Source organism: Lissotriton vulgaris, chromosome 3_1 (genome assembly GCF_964263255.1).
Source record: "Lissotriton vulgaris chromosome 3_1, aLisVul1.2, whole genome shotgun sequence".
In the NCBI taxonomy this organism is placed as follows: domain Eukaryota; kingdom Metazoa; phylum Chordata; class Amphibia; order Caudata; family Salamandridae; genus Lissotriton; species Lissotriton vulgaris.
In genome coordinates, this window is record NC_141689.1 from 1,279,205,049 (window position 1) to 1,279,226,285 (window position 21,237).

Below are 21,237 nucleotides of genomic sequence, written 5' to 3' on the forward strand. Positions count from 1 at the left end.
CAGCTGAGTTAAAAAGTTAACGTGTAAAGTTCAAATTTATGGCCAAATTGTTCTAGTGTATGGTCGAGTTAAAATTAAAGTGTAATGCCATGACTAATTCCCTTACTGCCGTTGACATGTTGCTGCAGCTAAAGTGTGATCCTGTGAATAATTCTTATATATCCAAGAAGGATAATTGTCTTTGGTAATGGTCTATATTTAATTACTTGGTTTGTTGTAAATAAAAGGCTACGCTGTGGACAACATACCCTGATTTTGAGAGTTATTGGGCGTAGTGGGCGGTAAGGCGCCAAAATTTGGGGAGGAGGGAACGTCACGTTGTGCGCATAATATGTTCAGGTAGGTTATTAACTATTGGATGTCAACGTGGCAAATTTCGCCTGAATTTCAACTTATTCTTTAATACAATCACTGCTGAAAGTTGAAATTTTTACATTGCTGTATTTCCTTGTGAAATTTGACCTTTCAAAGTGCCAGATCTGATATATCAAAGTATTTTGTCTATGTTGGTCTAATTACAATCAAATGGTGAATATAAATTGCTTTTAGATATGGTGCTCTTTGGTTGACAAAGGTTGATCAAGCTGCCGAAACGTGGTCCAGTGTAAGGAGCTGTATGGAATAAAGATAGGGATTATTTACGTTCTGGAATGCAGGCCTTGTACGTCCTGGAACACAGGCCTTTTACGTTCTGGAGCGCAGGTCTTTTCTCTGGAGGAGAGGAGAGATTGTTTGTGTTTAGATGCTACCGATAGTGCCTTTAAGTTCACCAACAGTGTTCAGAATGCTTGCCAGCAGACTGCAAACCCAGGAGTCTATATATTTGGCATCATTTGACAAAACTTCACAAATATTTCCCAAAAAGTGTCCCAGTGATTTTTGTGGAGCATGGAAAGTATTGGAGTGATCGATCAATCTGGGGCTAAGAAAAAGGGGGTGTCAAAATATTGATATATTAATTTTCATAGGACCTTTAGACATAGCTATAGTCTGAAATGCTGAAAGGGATGACACCAAAATGTCAGGAAGGTAGATGTTGGTCCAGGAAAGGGCCATTTTCAGGTCTCGCCTAGCGTTGCAGCGCATGCACTGCGGGCTTTGCGAGGCATGCAGTATACAGTATAACGTGGAAGCTTCGTGGAGGCTCTGCCCACTCTCCTCCCATCTTTTTGCTCCGCTTAGATATTAAATGCTGCCTTCAGATTGGTTTTAGGCTTGTTAGTCCTTCCTCCTGACGGCCATGTTGTCATTTGTATCCTTCACTGGCTACTGACCCCTTTACTCCAACACTATTTTATTCCCTGTGTCCCCCCGCACCCTCCCGCAGTCCATGACTTCTCGCCCCCTCACCCCACCTCACTCCTGCTCAAGCCTTCTTGGATGCCTGCACTCCTGTTTCCAATGTAATATGTCCAGCGTAAATGCGAGTCCTATTGCATTGCAAATGCTTGTTTGTTGTGGGATTTGCTGGCTGAATTTGAACTCTTTTTTTGTCTTGCGCGCTGCTGACGGCTATCTTATGCATGCACAGTGAACACCTCTCCTCCCACAGCCAGCCCGGCCCCCTTTCTGTTATATTTTTTCCCGAGCCTCCTCCTCCTTTGTTGGGCGCCGGATCACATCTTCAGCAGAGGAATGCGCCCATCCTCTCCGCCGGGATTATTGCCCCAGTCATGTTCGGTTTGAGGAGATCATGTGTTCGCTGCGGGGAGGCCGGGAGCCCTTAGTTGTACTAAGAGCCCGCCATGCAGCAGGATGACAGCCAACGTATTCAGGAAGATGCACATCTGGATCTATGTGGAGATCAATTGCAGCGATGGTGAGTGCACTGTGCATGTGCTTCTCTCGCAGTAGACACTTTAGGTCACAAACTTAGCACCTCATTTTGAGAAGCATCTTCAACGCTGCACCACTTATTTCTGGCCCCCGGCTCAGCTGGCTGCTTCAACCGCCGCAGCTGACGCCTAGGTGAATATGCTGATGTTTCTGTAGCACCTATCCCTTAGAGAACCCAGGAGGGCCGAAACTCGGGTTGCGGGATCTGCACTGCAGAGCCTCTCCCCCCAGTGACCGGCTCATTTTCATTCCACTTCATTCAAATACACCTGGGAAGTGCGGCTGGGTTTAGTGTTTGCATGCGTACTGACTTCCAAAGGACAGCTTCAATCCACAGATCACCGATTGTAAGGGAGGTTGGTGGTTATTCATGTGGCAAAATCGCTCTTGCTGGTGTGTTGCCTGGATTTCGATAGGTTTTATGTTACACAGTTTTTACTAGAAGAACCAGCAAGTCTTCTATGATGAAAGGCTCCATACTAGCCTTCAAATTTGAGTTGAGTTAATAGGTTTATGTTGGATGTATTTGATAACATATAAGGAACTATAACCAGTTCAGGATTTTCCAATACCCATCTCTCTTACTTTGTCTCTTTCTTGTTATCCCTTGTTATATGAAAGTAAGATTCAAGGCCCACAATTATTGTTATTTTGCAACCTAACAGCAAAGTTGCATTACAACCCTAAAGGCAACTCGGACAGTAAATTATAAGACACGCTCGTCCCATGACAAAGGAGCAGACAGACTAACTACAAACTGTTTAAAATTAAATGCTGTCATACTGACCGACTTAATATTATTTTTTATTAGTCCACCACCGGAGCCCATGGAGCTTCTAAGTAAGTGCTCCCCCCACCCTACAAGCATAAATGCAACGTTTCCCTCAACCCACCTTTTCCCTGTTCTTGAAGAGAGGCTTCATTCGGTGCACACTCAAAATATCGATTCCTAATTATCGACTTACATTAATATCGAGTTTAAAAAATATCAAAGGTGAAGAATATCGAGGTCAAGAATATCGTTGGACAGAATATCAACACTAAGGTAAGTAATATCGATTTTTTTTATATCGATGTAAGTAATATCGAAGTTAGTAATATCGACATCAATTATATCAATGTTACTAATTTTGATGTTACTAATATCAACATTTGTTTGTTGTTATGTATTTTATATGTATGTGTTATATGTTTTTTTAAAGTATTTTATTTGTTTTAAATTATATGTGTACTATTTTTTGTATATTAAAAATGTTATTTTTAATTTAATTGAATGTTTTAGTACTGGAGCGGGTTGTGGGTTTATAGGGGAATAGAGTGGAAAGTAATTTAATTATAGTAAATTAATTATTCATTTTTAGTAATTGTAATTTAATTTTAATTAATTTTTGCGTTTAAGTTCTGTAGTGGGTTGTGGGTCTATAGGGGAATTGGGTTGGAAGTAATTTAATTGTAATTAAGTATTTATTTATTTTTTATTGGTATTGATAATTTTTTTATTTCTAATTAATTATTAATTGGTAAATAATTATTTTAATTGCTAATTATTTTTTTTAATTGGTAATTAAGGTTTTTAATTGGAAATTATATTTTTTTATTGGAAATTAATTTTTTTAATTGGTAATTAATTTTTTACAATTGGTAATTGATATTTCTAATTGTAAATTCTTTTTTTTATTAATTGGAATTTTTTTTATTAATTGGTAATTCATTTTTCATGAACAACAATTTTTATTTAAAAATACATTTATTGTTTACCATTTTTTAATTGTTAATCAATTTTTAATCATCAATATGTTTTTTGTTTAGAAAAATATTTTAGTGTTCAATATTTATTATTAAGTAATTTATATTTATTAATTCATATTTATTTATATTTATTGTTAATTTAGTGTTAATTAATTATTTAATTTTAAATATGTGTTTAGTAATTATTAATGGGTATTTGCAAATGATGAAGAGTTATTTAAAAATTAAATTTTGAAATATTTTATTTACAACAATTATTTATAAGTATGTTATATTTAACTTCTACGTTATCCAATGCTTTCCCTACTGTTGCACTCTCTGGAGTGGGAATAGTAATTTTTACGCCTACGCTATCCAACACTTTCCCTACTGTTGCACTCTCTGGACTGGGAATAGTAATATTTACCCCTACGCTATCCTACGCTTTCCCTACTGTTGCACTCTCTGGAGTTGGAATAGTAATTTCTACCCCTACGCTATCCAACGTTTTCCCTACTGTTGCACTCTCTGGAGTTGGAATAGTAATTTTTACCCCTACGCTATCCAATGTTTTCCCTACTGTTGCACTCTCTGGAGTGAGAATAGTCATTTTTACCCCTACGCTATCCAACGCTTTCCCTCCTGTTTTACTCTTGGAGTTGGAATAGTAAATTTTACCTCTACGCTATCCAACGCTTTCCCTACTGTTGCACTCTCTGGAGTTGGAATAGTACATTTTACATCTACGCTATCCAACATTTTCCCTACTGTTGCACTCTCTGGAGTGGGAATAGTAATTTTACCCCTACGCTATCCAACGCTTTCCCTACTGTTGCACTCTCTGGAGTTTGAATAGTAATTTTTACCCCTGCGCTATCCAACGCTTTCCCTACTGTTGCACTCTCTGGAGTTGGAATAGTAATTTTTACCCGTACACTATCCAATGCTTTCCCTACTGTTGCACTCTCTGGAGTTGGAATAGTAATTATTACCCCTACACTATCCAATGTTTTCCCTACTGTTGCACTCTCTGGAGTGGGAATAGTAATTTTTACCCCTACGCTATCCAACGCTTTCCCTACTGTTGCACTCTCTGGAGTTGGAATAGTAATTTTTACCCCTATGCTATCCAACGTTTTCCCTACTGTTGCACTCTCTGGAGTTGGAATAGTAATTTTTACCCCTACGCTATCCAAAGCTTTCCCTACTGTTGCACTCTCTGGAGTGGGAATAGTAATTTTTACCCCTACGCTATCCAACACTTTCCCTACTGTTGCACTCTCTGGAGTTGGAATAGTAATATTTACCCTTACGCTATCCAACGCTTTCCCTACTGTTGCACTTTTTGGAGTTGGAATAGAAATTGTTACCCCTACGCTCTCCAATGTTTTCCCTACTGTTGCACTCTCTGGAGTTGGAATAGTAATTTTTACCTCTACGCTATACAACGGTTTCTCTACTGTTGCGCTCTCTGGAGTGGGAATGGTAATTTTAAGTTCTATGCTATCCAACATTTTTATTACTGTCTTTTTTACTTATGGATTTTGAATAGTATTTTTATTTATTTCGTTATTTAATCTTTTTTGTATACATTTAGATAATGTAGTATATAATTAATTTTAAAAATATTAAAGGTATATTTAATTTTTTTAATTTATTAAACGTAATGCTTTACTTTTTATTTATGTTTTTGTTTTATGTTTGTAAATGTATTTGTAATTCATAATATTTTTTATTAATTTATAAATTATTAAATTATTATTACTACTTATTAAGTATGTATATAGTATATATTTTATGTATATATTTAATTAATGTATTATTATTATATATGTACTATTTATTAATTTTAAACATTATTAGATATTTTTAATTATGTTTATTTTATTTATTTTACATTTACATTTTTACAGAAAAAAACGATATTTTTAACATCGATATTTTAAACATATATATTTTTTTTCTCAATATTCTCACATCGATTTCCGCTGAGCCCATTCAGAGCCAGTATTATCCAGACGGAAGGCAATCTGCACCGTTTTTCGAACATCCAAGGAAAATACCGTCCAAGGAGGTTAAAGCGGCAGCCTTCAATCGCAATATGTAATACTCGGCGGCAATTACTAGACTGTTTAGACTCAACCATTCAAGATTCAGGTAACGAAATTCGATCAGTTTGAGTTGCCTTTTTTAACGAACCTTTGAATCTGGCACCGCTGCCCATCTAGAACTCCCACCTGAGGAGTGCCCTATATCTCCATCTACAATGAACCTATATGGGCCTGTTGCTTGCTTTTATCACGAATCCAAGGGCAGATACCTTGAAATCGATTTTATCGAAGAATATCTTTATACATTTGTACAGAGCTCTGTTCTATTCACCATGATATACCGACTAAGCTGAAACCACAGTATATCACTGTTTATCATCTTCTTCATGTGGACTGCTACCTGATAAAGGCATGTATGCCGAAACGCGCGTTGTGGACATCTGCCGCACTGCCTGAGTCAACGTTTTCGTCTATCACATGGATTTGTATATACTTTTGACTGTGTATGAATTTATTCACATGTAATCAATTTGATTCTCAAATGCACAACTAAATCATTGTTTCATCTATTCAAACATGAACTTTGTATAATTCAAAAAAGAAAAAAAGAAAAAAATAATTTATATTAAAAAAAAAAAAAAAATGATCAATATAAGTGCTTTATGCTTATCATGTTGTTGTAGAGTGCTTGTCCTACATATGTCATATGTCTATATCTTAGACACAGAAGGGTATTCTTTAGGATAGAAATTGTTTAGAACACTTTCTAGCTGTAACTTTCATTCACTAGTTTTCATTCCCTATGTTTTAGCTAGTCTGTTTATAGGGGTCCCTTTTTTCCTAAACAAGCGCTCTCTGGAGTGGGAATGGTTCTATGCTATTCAACATTTTTATTACTGTCTTTTTTTTACTTATGGATTTTGAATAATATTTTTATTTATTTCGTTATTTAATCTTTTTTGTATACATTTAGATAATGTAGTATATAATTAATTTTAAAAATATTAAAGGTATATTTAATTTTTTTAATGTATTAAACATAATTCTTTACTTTTTATTTATGTTTTTGTTTTATGTTTGTAAATGTATTTGTAATTCATAATATTTTTTTATTAATTTATAAATTATTAAATTAAGTATTACAACTTATTAAGTATGTATGTAGTATATATGTTATTTATATGTTTAATTAATATATTATTATTATATATGTATTATTTATTAATTTTAAACATTATTAGATATTTTTATTTATGTTTATTTTATTTATTAGTGTTATTTACTTTATTTTACATTTATATTTTTACAGAAAAAAAACAATATTTTTAACATATATATTTTTTTGTCGATATTTTTGTACTTACCATGTTGTAGATAGGATGTTGATATTCTTGCCTTCGATATTACTGCTTCGATATTCCTGTAGGTCGATATTTTGTAGGTCGATATTTTGACAGTGATTCGCTCCATTCATGTCTTCATCTGGAAGAGAGGGAACACGTAGGCCCTTTATTACAGCATTGCTAAGCGACTTGCAACGGTGAGGCATCTCTGACCCCTGCATACAACCAATACACATGTGTGAGGCTTTCCCTATCAGCGCTCTCAGATGTAAACACCTGCTCCCAGTAACTATGGCAGGGGTGACCTAACCCCTTCATCCGGTATGACACGCACTCATTAAGCTGGGCAGAACGCTTTGCAATCGAAATTTTTTACTTTAATATTTCTTTTGAATCTACAGTGCCCTCAGTTAAGTTTTATTTGCTATCTAACACTCTGTATTAGTGCAGTTGCAGGCTGTCATCTTTCCTCCTCATCGCTCTTCCCACTCGTTCGTGCCCCCACCACTCGCTTTGCATTCTTACCTCTCTCCTCATTGCTTACCGGTCCCCCAAACCCCCTGCCTTGCTGCAGTAAGTAGAAAGCTAAGCAGGGCTAGGAAGGCAGAGAACAAGTGTGTGAGCTTGTTAGGTTGTCTAGATTGTTTGCTTTGTCGATGGTAGTTAGTTACATATAATAAATAAGCACCATATATGGCTTTGTTGTATATAGCATTTAAAATGCTTTAGGTCTGACATGATGAAACCCTAGAACATATAAAAAAAAGTCTCTATAAAGTTGTATCAAGGGCAGTGAAAGGTCGTACTGCTAGAACAGTAAATGATTCAGCACCAAGGCTAATATGCTGCATAGCTAAATAAATATTAGGTCCCAAAGCTGAGACCGATTAATTTCAAATGCTTGTTATGATTTGGTGTAAATCCATACAGTGGTTGTGAAATTATTTTTAAAAATTACCAAGATGACAGCAGCGTAGGATGCCATTCCTTGTCTCTCTTGCCCACCACTTGCCCAGAAGCAAGAGATGGCTATACCTGGAGTCTGCGCACCAAGATCAGTACAGTGGAACTTAATCAACTGAGGTAAGCATAGGAAGTCCATCCCAGCCGGGGGTGAACACTGGCTTGAGGGGCGGACTTTCTTCTCAAGGTGCACAGGAAGGATAGACTTGTCAGGACCTGACAACCCCACCCCATGTGGCAGTTTTGCCACAGGTGCCTGTCAGGAGGCAGTGAGCCAGTCCACACTCATAGTAGGAGTCTCTGGGAAGAACCAATACTGACCGCTGCAGACAAAGGCATTCAGACTCACCAAGAAGGATTGCACTCTCGATACGAGGCACATCTGGTGACCCCAAACGTCAGACCCCCACGCGGTGCTAGGACGAGGACCTAGGGAAGGAGCCAGTGATGCGCTCATTCCTGGAAGCATTCTTTATGTCTCTGAGAGACTACGGTCAAAAGAAACCTCTCTCAGGACATCAAAAAAATCAGAAGGGATGTGAACTCCCGGGGGGACCGTGTTGTAGCACTGGAAGATCAGGAGGAAGGTGGGGAGGAGGAACTCAAATCCCTCCAACTGGAGGTCATCTGCCTCTGTGAACAACATATAGATTTACAGGGCCACATGGAGGATCTCAAGGAAATATCCTGCCAAAATAGCATCCTCATACGAGGCGTCGCTACCAAAGTGGAGCTATGCCCTGAACCTCTTATGTCATGTGCTTGAAGTGTCCCCAAACCTGCAATAAAGATTGACAGAGCACAGCCACACTCAAATGCGGCCCCACCCAGGCCGACAACTTAGTGTATGGACATGACTACCAGATGAAGGAGGACATTCTACGTAAAGCCAGAGAGAAACACCAGCTCACTTTCAGAGACCAAACTATGACACACTATCAAGACCTATCAGCAATCACATTGAAGAAACAGAGAGAGTTCTGGCCTATTACCATGTTCTTGCAAAACAGGGTAATACCGCACTCATGGGGACATCCCTTTGCATCATATTCCGCTGGGAGAAGGAAACTGTCCTCCTAAGATCATTCGCATAGGCATGCCAGATCCTGGGATTTGACCTGCCTAGAGATTGGCATGCATCAGGCCCTTCCTCCCCCACCCAAGGGAATGCAGATCATGATGGCAGAGATGTGGAGCAAGAGGAGGGCTGAAGTTCCAGCCCCACAGAGATCACTAAGGGGCAGCAAGCGGCATTGAAGGTGATCCCTATGGTGCTTACCAAGACGAACAACTAACAAGAGGACTGGTCAAGCTCCACGTATAGCTATTGGGCCGGTCAGTGGGTGGGGAGAATGGGATTTATTGGCCACTATTCAGATTCCTGTTGCCAAACTTGCAGACTTGTAACACTGCAGGACTAAATGTAAGTTAAAGCTCCAGTTTACTAGTTCCATCTTTTTTTTGTTTTCTATGTTTCATTATTGGAGTCTACGCACTGATAGAGCTGACACAACAACTTGCCCATAGGACTCTCATAGGGACCTTCTTAATGCTTTGCGGTTCCCCCAGACTTGGTGGTCTGCCAGATTACACAGCATATATCTGCCTGGAGAGTCCCAATGCAAGCCAAGCCATTTAAGCTCCTCACTCTTACCATGAGATGACTTAATAACCCAGTAAAATGCAGGGCGGGGGCGGAGCTAGCCAAGCCCGAAGATGGCTGTGCTGTAGGCGAGCTCCTTCGGTTGCTTTCCTATTCTTTAACTGTCCTGCGCATATACTCCTGCAAAAGATTCCAATCTCCATAGCCACATGCAAAAGAAAGAACTCGGCACACTACTGACCCGATGACGGCCGATATATCTACCCCCGTAATGTGGAAACTCGCTGTGGACCGGGACTGCAGGCGGCCGTGCTAGAGTGTTCGCGGGTACGCAGGACTGCCCTGACTGCACTACCATTGAGGAGGTGACCGAGGTTTTTCCGGTAAGCCCAGGACGATTGCCACGGTCCCTGTTTTATCTCTCGCGGAACGCTGGGTGACGGGACGGCGGTGGCGCTCGGGATCCGGTGGTGAAGACCCGGCTCTGATGTGGGTGGCCGAGCGGTGCTAGCTGCGGGAGTACGGAGAGCTGCCCAGTGATCGTGCTTGAGGGAAGTGGGGCTGAGCATGGATTCAGCCGCAGTGTGCCACCCCTGCTGAAGACCGTCGATGTACGGTGGGTGAGTGCTCCAGGCCTCTGGAACTGGTGTGTTGGGGGCATGGACATCTGCCCTAGATACACGTGAGGCTGATCTTGGATGCCAAGGAGCGCAACATTGGATCCTCTGGAGTTTGGGAGACACTGTCCTGGGCCGCCGTCCTTCCCTTTGCGCCGCATTTGACAACTGGCGGCCTGTATCAGCACCACCATTTTGGATCGCGCAGCGGCGGAATCTGGCAATCCGTGCTGCTGCGACATACCACACTGCTGACACTGGCCTGCAAGTGGGGCTCACTGATAGCGTGGAGGGAATTGTGCCCTGCAACAACCACCACACGTGATAGCTGCCATTGCTGTCCTCCTTGAGCACATAGACTGCATTGCTTCTGAATCCCGTCTTGCTGTGAGCGCGCTGTAGGCTGGGGGACGCAGACCATTCCCATACACATTCCGTGCACAACGGGAGGATTGACATTCTGCGATTGCACTGAGAGCCCTAATCCTACACAAGATGGACCGCGGGCGGTTACGAGACGATGGTGCTCAATTGCTGGGACGGAGGTACTGAATCGCACGCAGTGCTGATCTCCTCACTGTGACCCCCGAAAGTCGCTGTTGCTGCATACAGAGTATGAAAGGAGTGGCACCTCTACTCCGTGGTGCTGGTCCACAATGGGGAAGACAGACAGAAACCAGCCAAAACTTCACTTTGAACAGTCCAAGAAGGTGGTGGAGCAGGGCGCGGACGGTCAGCCCGCTTCCCAGGCACCGGTGGCAATGAACCACTCTGAGACTCCGGTGGATTTTTAAGCCATGTTCACGACAATACAATCCACCCTAACTAATATTGATGGCAAGATCGATACTTTAACCTACAGTGCGGACTGTATTTCTGAACGGCTGGACCGTCATATGGAACGAATAGATATGGCGGAATGGCGCATATTGGACACAGAAGATGCGCACCACCAACTTGATACCAAGCAAGAAAAAATCGGCAAGACCTTGGCGACTCTCATGGCAAAATCTGAAGATTTAGAAGCGAGATCTCGCCGCAACAACCTACTCTTCCTGGGAATTGCGGAATCCATGAATGTAGGAAACGTGGAGAGATACATTGAAAACCTCTTCTGGGGAGGGCAACATTCTCTGACATCTTCATCGTAGAAAGGGCACACACATCCCTGGCACTTCCGCCTGCCCCAGGAGCGCGACCGGGCCAGATCATTGCCAAAATACTCAACTACAGGGACAGAGATGCAGCGCCTCGAAAAGCCAGAGAACTGGGCAGCCTAAAACACGAAGGAATGGACATCTCTATATACCCGGACTTTACACCACAGGTACAGGAAGCACGGAAAACTTTTCTGGTGGTGAAGAAAAAGCTACGAGATCGCCACATCCCATACGCCATGATATATCCAGCAAGGCTGAAGGTAACGGACGGTGGCAAGAGCATGATCTATAACGAGCCCAAAGAAGTGCTCAAATTCTTACAGCACAAAGGTACACCAGCACCGTGAAGAAGATCTCCCAGAGGTGAACAAGAGGGGCACGGAGACACATCAGACATTGAATGAAGCACTGCATCCCCTTGCGTCACTGTGACACTGAGACGGCACACAATGGTGCCTTGGGTGACGTTCAATGTGGACACAGATAAGTGGAGCGCATGAATAGGGGACTGAATGATGAATGTGTAGGGCAATATGTGGGGAATAAAGAATCATACTACAAAAGTGCCTGTGGAAATTGGGAATATGTTACAAACGTTTGAATGCTCAGTTCTTCATTTATTGCAGATTGTGCCGATTATCTAATTTAGCTCCTTTACAGGGGATTAGGTGGGCAACCCTCCAAGTGACTGTGTCACTGGGGATCCCGGCTGTTGGCTCCTGCCACCCTGTGTGCACCACACCAAGTTTCTGGTTGTTTCTGGTTGTTTGGGGAGGGGCGTGGAGGGGTTCCTAGTTGTCACACGGGATGGCTTTGGCAATTGGGGTATGCTGAAGTGGGCGGGGGAGGCGGGATGGAATTGTTTTGAATTGAAGTATGATGCTGTGACTGTACCAACGTATGCAACTAGATTTAAATTGCTCGCACATCTGGACTGCAATTGTGAGTTCCTGTGTTTACTAGAATTGGTGTTTCCATTTGTCGATGGGTGAGAAGTATTACTGCATAACATGGAACGTTAGGGGACTCAACACACCGAAAAAAATTAGGCAAGTATTTGCATATTTAGATTGTCATAATGTCCAGGTCGCCCTCCTCCAGGAGACGCACCTGACGACGGTGTCTGCGGCAAAAATCGCTATTAAATGGGCTGGCTTCAAACTGGCTTCATCGTACTCCTCCTATGCTATTATTATTATTATTATTATTATTACATTTCTTATATAGCGCCAGAATCGACCCCCGAAGGGGTATCTCCGCGCTTGCCTTGGGAACCCGTCCTGGTTTTTCCCTGTGAGATAGCCCCTACAGGGCATCCCCAAGGTGAAAGCCAGGCATCCCGCCGCGGGGGCCGTTGTGGAGATTAAGCAAGCTTAATGCCCAGAGTTGCAGAGTGTGAACCCATGATTAGGTCAGGCACCGAAGCGAGAATTATCGAGTCCATGGACATATGAGCTCAACACCCTGCCGCGTCGGGAATCGAACTCTGGTCCCGGGTCTGACCTCTGCTTCAGGGTCTGCCTGCTCTAACCAGTGAGCCACAGTGAGCTAGGGGGGTGCTTATACTTTTAAAGAGAGGACTCTCCTTCACACCTATAAAAACGTTCACAGATGGAGAGGGCCGATGCGCAATGGTGCATGGTAAACTAGGAGCCTCCCTAGTCACCTTTATTAATGTTTATGGGCCAATAGTGGATGAGCCTGAATCCTTTACGCAAATGTACACTGTCCTGCGTAATTGGCCAGAGGCGGCTATTATCTGGGGGGCGATCTCAATACTTACTTGGACCCCGAAATGGATAAATTCAGCCCGCAGGGTCTACGAACACCCAAGAATGCACACAGTATTAATGGTGCCACACTCGAGTTCAGCTTGGTGGACGTGTGGAGAGTACGTAACGCTGCGGTGAGAGAAGGTACGCACACCACACCTACACACAACAGCTGGTCCAGGTTGGACTATTTGCTTCTAAGTGAGGGAGCCAATGAATGGGTTCAAGATGCTGCTGTGCTCCCACGCACGCTATTGGATCATAATCCGGTACTGCTTGCGCTTGATATTCCGACTAATACTCTTTATCCTTACACGTGGCGGTTCCGCCCAGAGGCCCTGTTAGACCCCGTGTACACCAAAACTATACGTACAGCTATAATACAATACTTTGAGCTAAACCCGGGTACAGTGGAGAACCTGTCTACACTGTGGGAGGCTTTTAAAATGACCATACGGGGGTGTGCATTAGCATGACAGCTGGGATTTTGAAAAATCTCAGTGTTCAGCATGCTAAGATTAAAATGGAGTTAACGGCGCTAGAGAGCCAATACACTGCTGCACCCTGCCCTGATATTTTACGTCAGATCCATGAGGCACTTCTAAAGCACGATGAAATGGGGGAATCAGAAATCCGTTATAGATCTCGCAGACATGTGGCCAGAGCCTATGGGGAGTGGGGTCATCCAGGCCGACACCTGGCTAAAGAAATCAAATCCTGCACTGACTTTCCCCATATCACAAAAATAACAGACAGCCTGGGGGTCGATCACTACGCCCCATTGGACATATTGGATCAATTCTGTGATTTTTACGCAGACTTATACACATCGCGTGGTTCCGCGGACGACCATGACCTAAATGAACATCTATCTGATATAGCATGTGCCTGACTAGAAAATGGCCACCGCGCCTATCTTGACCAACCGATCAGTGAAGAGGACGTTAGTGAGGCAATAGGTGCCTTACCTAATCAGAATGCACCAGGCCCCGACGGGATCCCTATTGAATTCTACAAAGAGTATATTGACATACTTGCGCCGCGTCTGCTCGAGATGTATGCGGAGGCACACGACTCTGGTATACTGCCACCGTCCCTTCCCCAAGCGCTAATTATAACACTACTGAAAAAAAGACAAGACGCCGGAACTGTGCGAGTCCTACCGACCCCTATCGCTCATCAATTTAGACGCCAAAATTCTGGCAAAGATCCTGGCTACTAGATTACAGCCCTTGATGCCTAAACTACCGGACCAGTCAGGATTTATCCCGGAGCGCTCGACATCCCATAACCTCCGGATAATATTTGCCATGTTTCATGAATTGGACCTTGAACTGCAAGCAGCTGCGGTCATGTTGGATGCGGCAAAAGCGCTTGATTCCATTGAATGGAGTTACATGTTTCATATCCTGAGACGAATGGGGTTCCCTCCATTGTTCCTCGGATGGGCGCAACTACTATACAATAACCCAACTGCGTTGGTATGCATTGGGGGATTGACATCATGACCGGTTCAGATACAAAGAGGGTCCCGTCAAGGGTGATCTCTCTCGTCACTACTGTTCGCACTGGTACTTGAGCCACTGGCTTGTATCATTTGGCATTGACACAGGGAAACAGCCCTTAATTTTTTACAACACCCAGTTGGCATTTCAGCATACGCAGAAGATATGGTGCTATTCATAAGAGAACTAGCACTACTCCTTGCAAGGGTCCTGAGTGAATACGTTAGATTTGGACTATTTTCAGGTTTACAAATCAATTGGGACAAGTTGATCATGATACCCCTAACGCTCAAAACAACAGTACCGCAAATGAACTACCCCCTACTCTGAACGACAGATCCAGTAAAATATCTGGGTATTTGGGTAGACCGGGACCCTGATGTTGTCATAAGAGAAAACTATGGTAGAGCGCATGACATATTAAACACACAAGTGGATAGATGGAAAAGGCCGCCCCTCTCACTGCAGACCGAGTTGCAATCATTAAAATGGTTATATTACCAGGTTTTCTATACCTCTTCTGCAACATCCCAATAAAGCTTACGAGAAACTATTTCAACACACTTAGATCGTCTTTACTTCGGCTAATTTGGGGGGGAGACAAGCCAGAGTGTGCTGGGACACACTAACACTTGATTATAGTAAGGGAGGATTTAGGGCTCCAGATCTGTATATTTACTACCTGAGCGCTCAAGCGCAATATGCTTACTATTGGTTCAGGCCTCATGCATTCACCCCGCATGTTGCTGTAGAACATGGGGACGCTCATCCGGTCCCTCTTGTGGGTATTCTTACATGTACATGCAGAGGTATTCCCTGCACTGAAATCAATACTTTGGACACAACCATTGCAGCGTGGCAGGCTATAGGTACCATTGCCAACAACCTCCCTGTATATGCGCCAGCGCTTCCTATTGCACACCATTCAGCGCTCCCTGTGACACAGGAAGAGGGACCCCTCAGGGCGCTGAGAGAGGTGGGTATAAATGCTATGAAAGACATATATCCTGAGGGGTACTTCCTCACATTAGGAGACCTAGACTACATAACTAATTCTTCATTATTGTTTAAATTTACGATTCACACACTGCGACAGCCTGTTAAGGCTCACTACGGTATGTACCCAGATGAACGCCTGACACTGTGCTCGCTTCAAATGTTGTTGGTGGCACCATCAAAGCATAAATTAGTGACTAAACTATACAGAGAGATAAGGGACAAGAGGGTCCCCAAACCAGATAGGAGCCTGGCCCGTTGGAATGCTATTCAAACCCCGACACTTCTGGATGCAGACTGGGAACACATATGCGGGCTGACCAAAGCCCTTACACCCAACGGTAACCTGCGCTTAATACATTTTAAATACCTTCACCAGGCCTATCACACTCCCGCCAAATTACACAGATGTGGTCTCAAGGAAACAAGTAATTGTAAACGATGTCATCAGTCGAATGCTAATTTTCTGCATCTCGCATGGGAGTGTAGACGAGTGCAGTTGTTTTAGGGGAGAGTGTTGGAATGCATGCGGTAAATGACGGGGATTTCTTTGCCATGCACACCATCGGTCTGTCTGCTAAGCCATGTCCTCAACTAAAGTGCAAGATAGGCAGATTTGTACGTATCGCACTGGTGATGGCTAAACGCTGTGTTGCAATGCATTGGGAAAGCACTACGGCCCCACTGGGCGAGACCTGTATTAAAGACTTGGTCTATTGCAGAGACAACCTCACACTGTACGCGGAGGAATTGCCTTTCGTATCCAGACCCAGAGACATATGGGAACCTCTACAGCAATACCTGCAAAAGGCGGCTATTACTAACTCACACAACTAAAGGAGATGATATCAAAATGTGCAGGATCTCACAGGACAGTGAAGGCACATGTTGTAACTGTTGTGACATATATTGGATAACAGCTTGTATACTGGATAGTCACAGTATAGTTATAAGTTTTGTTATGCTTATACTGTTTTGCAAGTCGGAAGAAATGAATTTATTTCTTAATTGTCAATAAAAGGGAAAAACAATGCAGGGCGTTACTGTGATATTTAGAAAACTAAGGCACGAACATATGTCTCCTTCAGGAGACTCACCTTCTCTCAAAGGACTGCCATCGCCTTAGGACACAGCCCTCTCCCGACTAGTTTTTCTCCTCTACCTCCACTAAGACAACAGGGGTGGCCATTAGGGTGGTGTGCTCCTTCAGGGGGAGGGTAGGACAAAAAAGTGCCGAAATTAGTGGCAGACTTCTCACATATCAGCTCACAATAGAGAGCCAGATGTTGGTGGAGGACTCTGCTTACACCCCAAACAAAAGGCAGGAGGCCATTTTACACATCGCATTAGCGGAGCCGATGTCTACTACTGAGAGGAGGGTATTGCTAAGGGGACCTCAATCTGGTATTTGACAATGCTCTAGATAGGTCTGCACAGAGTCATGGTCAAGCAGGGGCACTGTCGGAGGGAGGACATGAGTGGTTGAGGGGCTAAGGCTCACAGATCTATGCAGGGTCTTCCATATACATGCATGCAAATACTCCTTTTTTTTATAACATACACAAAACCTACGCTAGGTTCTGGGCATGAAAGACATACAAACAGTCACCATGGAGACAGAAATATTCACAGCAGTGTTCTCTGACCACACTGTGGTGACACCCATCAGTGGGGAATGCTAGACACAATATTACAATGCCCTGAGGTAATGGTGCAGATTCAACAAGCCATTACGGTGTACCTTACAAGCAAGAACACCCCCTACATCTCCATTGCAACATTGTGAGCAGTACTCAAAATAGTAGTTAGGTGGAAGCTCATCTCAATCTCAGCTACAGACAATAAAGCTAAAAAAGAGAATTGTGAGACCCTCACCAAACAAGTCACAGAGCTCGAACGTATACACCAATGCAAGGGCGCCCTAGGGTGTGCTGTCAACTATCAGTGCTTTGCTCCTAATTGATGAACATTGATCTGGATCTGGCAGAGTATGCTGCCCTCCCCCTATGACATTCTATCTATGTTGGCAGAGACAAATGTGGCTGGCTCTTGGTGAACAAACTACACTCTCAGCAGCAGGGTCTGTGGGGTATCCTCCATATGCACATCGGGGGAGTTGACTACAGAGGACAGAGGCATTGCAGACACCTTTATGGAATACAATACACACTTCTACGCTAGTCAACATTTAGATCCTGTGGATAGCACCCACTAACTGCATAAATGTCCCCTCTCGCACCAGAAGAGGCAGAGTCATGAGAAAGTTAGATTCATTTAGAGGAAGTGTTATCAGCTATTTCCCTTCTGAAACTTGCAAAGTCCTCGGGTCTGGATGGCTACTCGTCGTTTTTTAATAAGACCTTCTCCCCATCATTGTGCCCATCCTAACATGGTTATTTAATTCCTTTTCTGCCCCTGTGGTGATTCTGCCCTCGATGCTGACCACCGCTGTCATCATAATTCACAAGCTGTGCAAAGATGACTTGCAGTGCATTTCATACCGGACCATTTCCCTTTTAAACATTGATTTAAAATTATTCACAGGAATCATGCCCAGCAGTCTAAGTCCATATATGCCTTCTATTATTGATTCGGACCAAGCGGGTTTCATTCCCTAGAGACAAACGAGCGATAATACCAAGCGTATACTACATATTATAGAGAAGGACAATCATGCACCGGGTGAACTAATGTTCCTGCCGATTGACACTGAAAAGGCCTTCGATAGGAACCATTGGCCTTTTCTGGGGCAGCTTCTCACACATTTTGGTCTGGGGAGAAATTCAAGAGACAGATTTTGAACTGCTACTACTCACCAACAGTGACAGTGCGGATCGATGGCTGTTTCTTTGCTCCCTTTTTCATAGTTAGGGGCACACACCAGGGGTGTCCCCTGTCACCCCTGCTGTTCCCCTAGCTCAAAGGGTCCGAGATAATCCTGAGATCACCAGATCGAACTTCGAGGGGAATCCACATACCATAATGCTTTACGCTGATGACGTGCTGGTAACGTTAGACAGGCTGGCTACAGCTCTGCCAGTCTTCCGGAGGGAGCTAGGGACCGTTGGGCAGCGTTGTGTTTTCGGGTTGATATGGAGAAATTACAGGCATTTATCCTGTCCTTGCCAGCCCAGCTGGTCGACCAACTGGCACGGCAATATCCTGTCCAATGAGTGACAGTGGCAATCCCATACTTAGGATTCCAATTAGTCTTGTCCATGAAGTTAACACCTTCTCTCAACTATCATCCATTACAAATGTTACATCAAACAATTTGCAGTGACTTAACATGCTGTAAACAACACCAGATCTCCTGCCTGGGAAGGGTGGCATCTATTAAGATGTCAGTACTCTCGAAGATATTGTATCTTTTTCAAACAGTATTCATGGCCAGAGGGCATAATCCCTAAGCTCAAGGTAGAACTATTTCAATTCATCTGGATTAGGGGATAACCCAGCATGAAGAGGGACATAGGCATTCCTGACCTTCAGTTGTACTACCAGGTGGCCCAGCTGTGTAAACTAGTGGAGTGGAGCCGGGCAGAATCTAAGAAACACTGGTTATTCCAGGACAGAGCAGCGGCAGGGACATCACTCTGGAAAGTTCCCTTTCTAAAAGAATGAATAGACCCCAGAATCTATATATGTCCCTTATCACGCAGGTGAAGATGATAGCATCGGGCCGGGCTTCTGTTCGGTGTGGACTGACTTCCTTTCCCTCAATCATGACCCCACTGTGAGACATCCAGAATTATGGCCCGTGGGTGGGACCAGGGACTTTCCCGGGATGGCGGCACTCAGACTGTTGCTTAATGAGGCACTTATTCAATGAGGAAGGTGTGATCTCTTTTACCCAAATGAGCACAGAACATCTCTACTATGTGCAATAACGGCATTGGATACCACACCCACATAATAGGGCTAACGCACAGCACCATCTCACCCACTACGATCACTAAAATATTGGATAAAAGACTTATCTCCGAGATATATGTATTTCTGAGCCAAAGTAACAAACACATATATAAAGCCAACCCGACCAGATGGGAAAAAGGCCTGGGAGACAGCTCAGTGATAGAGAATGGGATGACATATATTAGAGAGCTAGGCACACAGCCAGCAATGTGGACCTCATCAAAACACTAACCAAAGTAGTTACATATTGCTACTATACTACTGCACACCTACATAGAGTCAACCCAGATTGGAGCCAGGACTGCTGGTGTGGGTGTGGGACAAAGGGGACCCTGGTCCACATATTTTGGATCTGCCCGCAGCTTCTATCATACTGGTTACAGTTACTTCTTGACATAGATCCACATCTCAGTGCACAATTGCCAAGATTTCCCGCTTATACACTCTTGGGGCATCCTTAAAGTCCACATATGGGAGACAGATCCACTTGGCGCTGGGGGCAGCTATCCAGAATATTTTCCTACACTGGGGAACTTCACAGAGTCCCACCCACACTGGATGGCTCCATAGGCTATGGCACATCCTAGGTATGGAAATAATTTTGCTCACACTTGCAGATATGGGTGCTTCCTTTGGGGACCTACGGCGCCCTTATCTGTCTTTGCTTGCACAAGACTTCGGGGATTTGACATGTCCTAAGTATCTTCACCCCCTAAGACTATCAAAAGACCGAAACACTGTCATAATCAATCAAACATGGGTCTCAAGGTGCTGGGGTGGTAGCGCCTAGACGCCTTTGGGTCGTAGTGCGCTATATAAATAAATAAATAAATAAATAAAGGGGTGAGAAGTAGATTCTGGAAGTTCATGGTGATCTGTCGAAGAACCAGGTCTTGAAATCCTTTGTGAACTTAGAGAGTGTTGGCGTCTGTCTGAGGTGGAGTGGGAGGGTGTTCCATGCCTACGAGTGCGAAGTGTGGCTCACTGGTTAGAGGAGGCATACCCTGAAGCAGAGGTCAGACACGGGACCAGGGTTCAATTCCCGACGCGGCAGGGTCTGAGCCCAAGTGTCCACGGACTCGATAATTCTCACTTCGGTGCCTACTCGAATCAATGCTTCACACTCTGCAACTCTGGGCAATAGCTTGCTTAATCTCCACTACGGCCCCCCGCGGCGGGATGCCTGGCTTTCACCTTGGGGATTCCCAGTATGGGTTATCTCACAGGAAAAAGCCAGGACGGGTTAACAATGCAAGCGCTGAGATGCCCAAGGGTAAGTCGAGCGCTATATAAGAACACACATACATACATACATACGAGGAAGGTAAAGGAGTGACCTCCAGTTCTGGTCTTCTTGATGCGCTGCACCGTAGGGAGGAAGAGCTGCAATGATTGGAGGGATCTTTGGGGTGCGTGGTTTGGAGGCAGTGGTTCAAGTAGGCAGATCCGATGTTTTGGAGGGAGTTGTGTGGATGGGTGAGAAGCTTGAAGATGATTCTCTTCTTGATGAGTTGCCAATGCAGTGTCCACAGGTGTTGGGTAATGTGACAGTGACGTGCTAGGTTGAGAACTAGTCTGGCAGAGGCGTTATGAACATTTTGAAGTTTACGGGTGGGGTTTTTGTTGATTCCAGCATAACGAGCATTGCCATAGTCGAGTATGCTGCTAATGAGGGCATGGGTGATGGTTTTCCTACCCGAATCACCAGGCAGCAAGGAACGGTTGTGGTCATCAAATACTCATTTAAC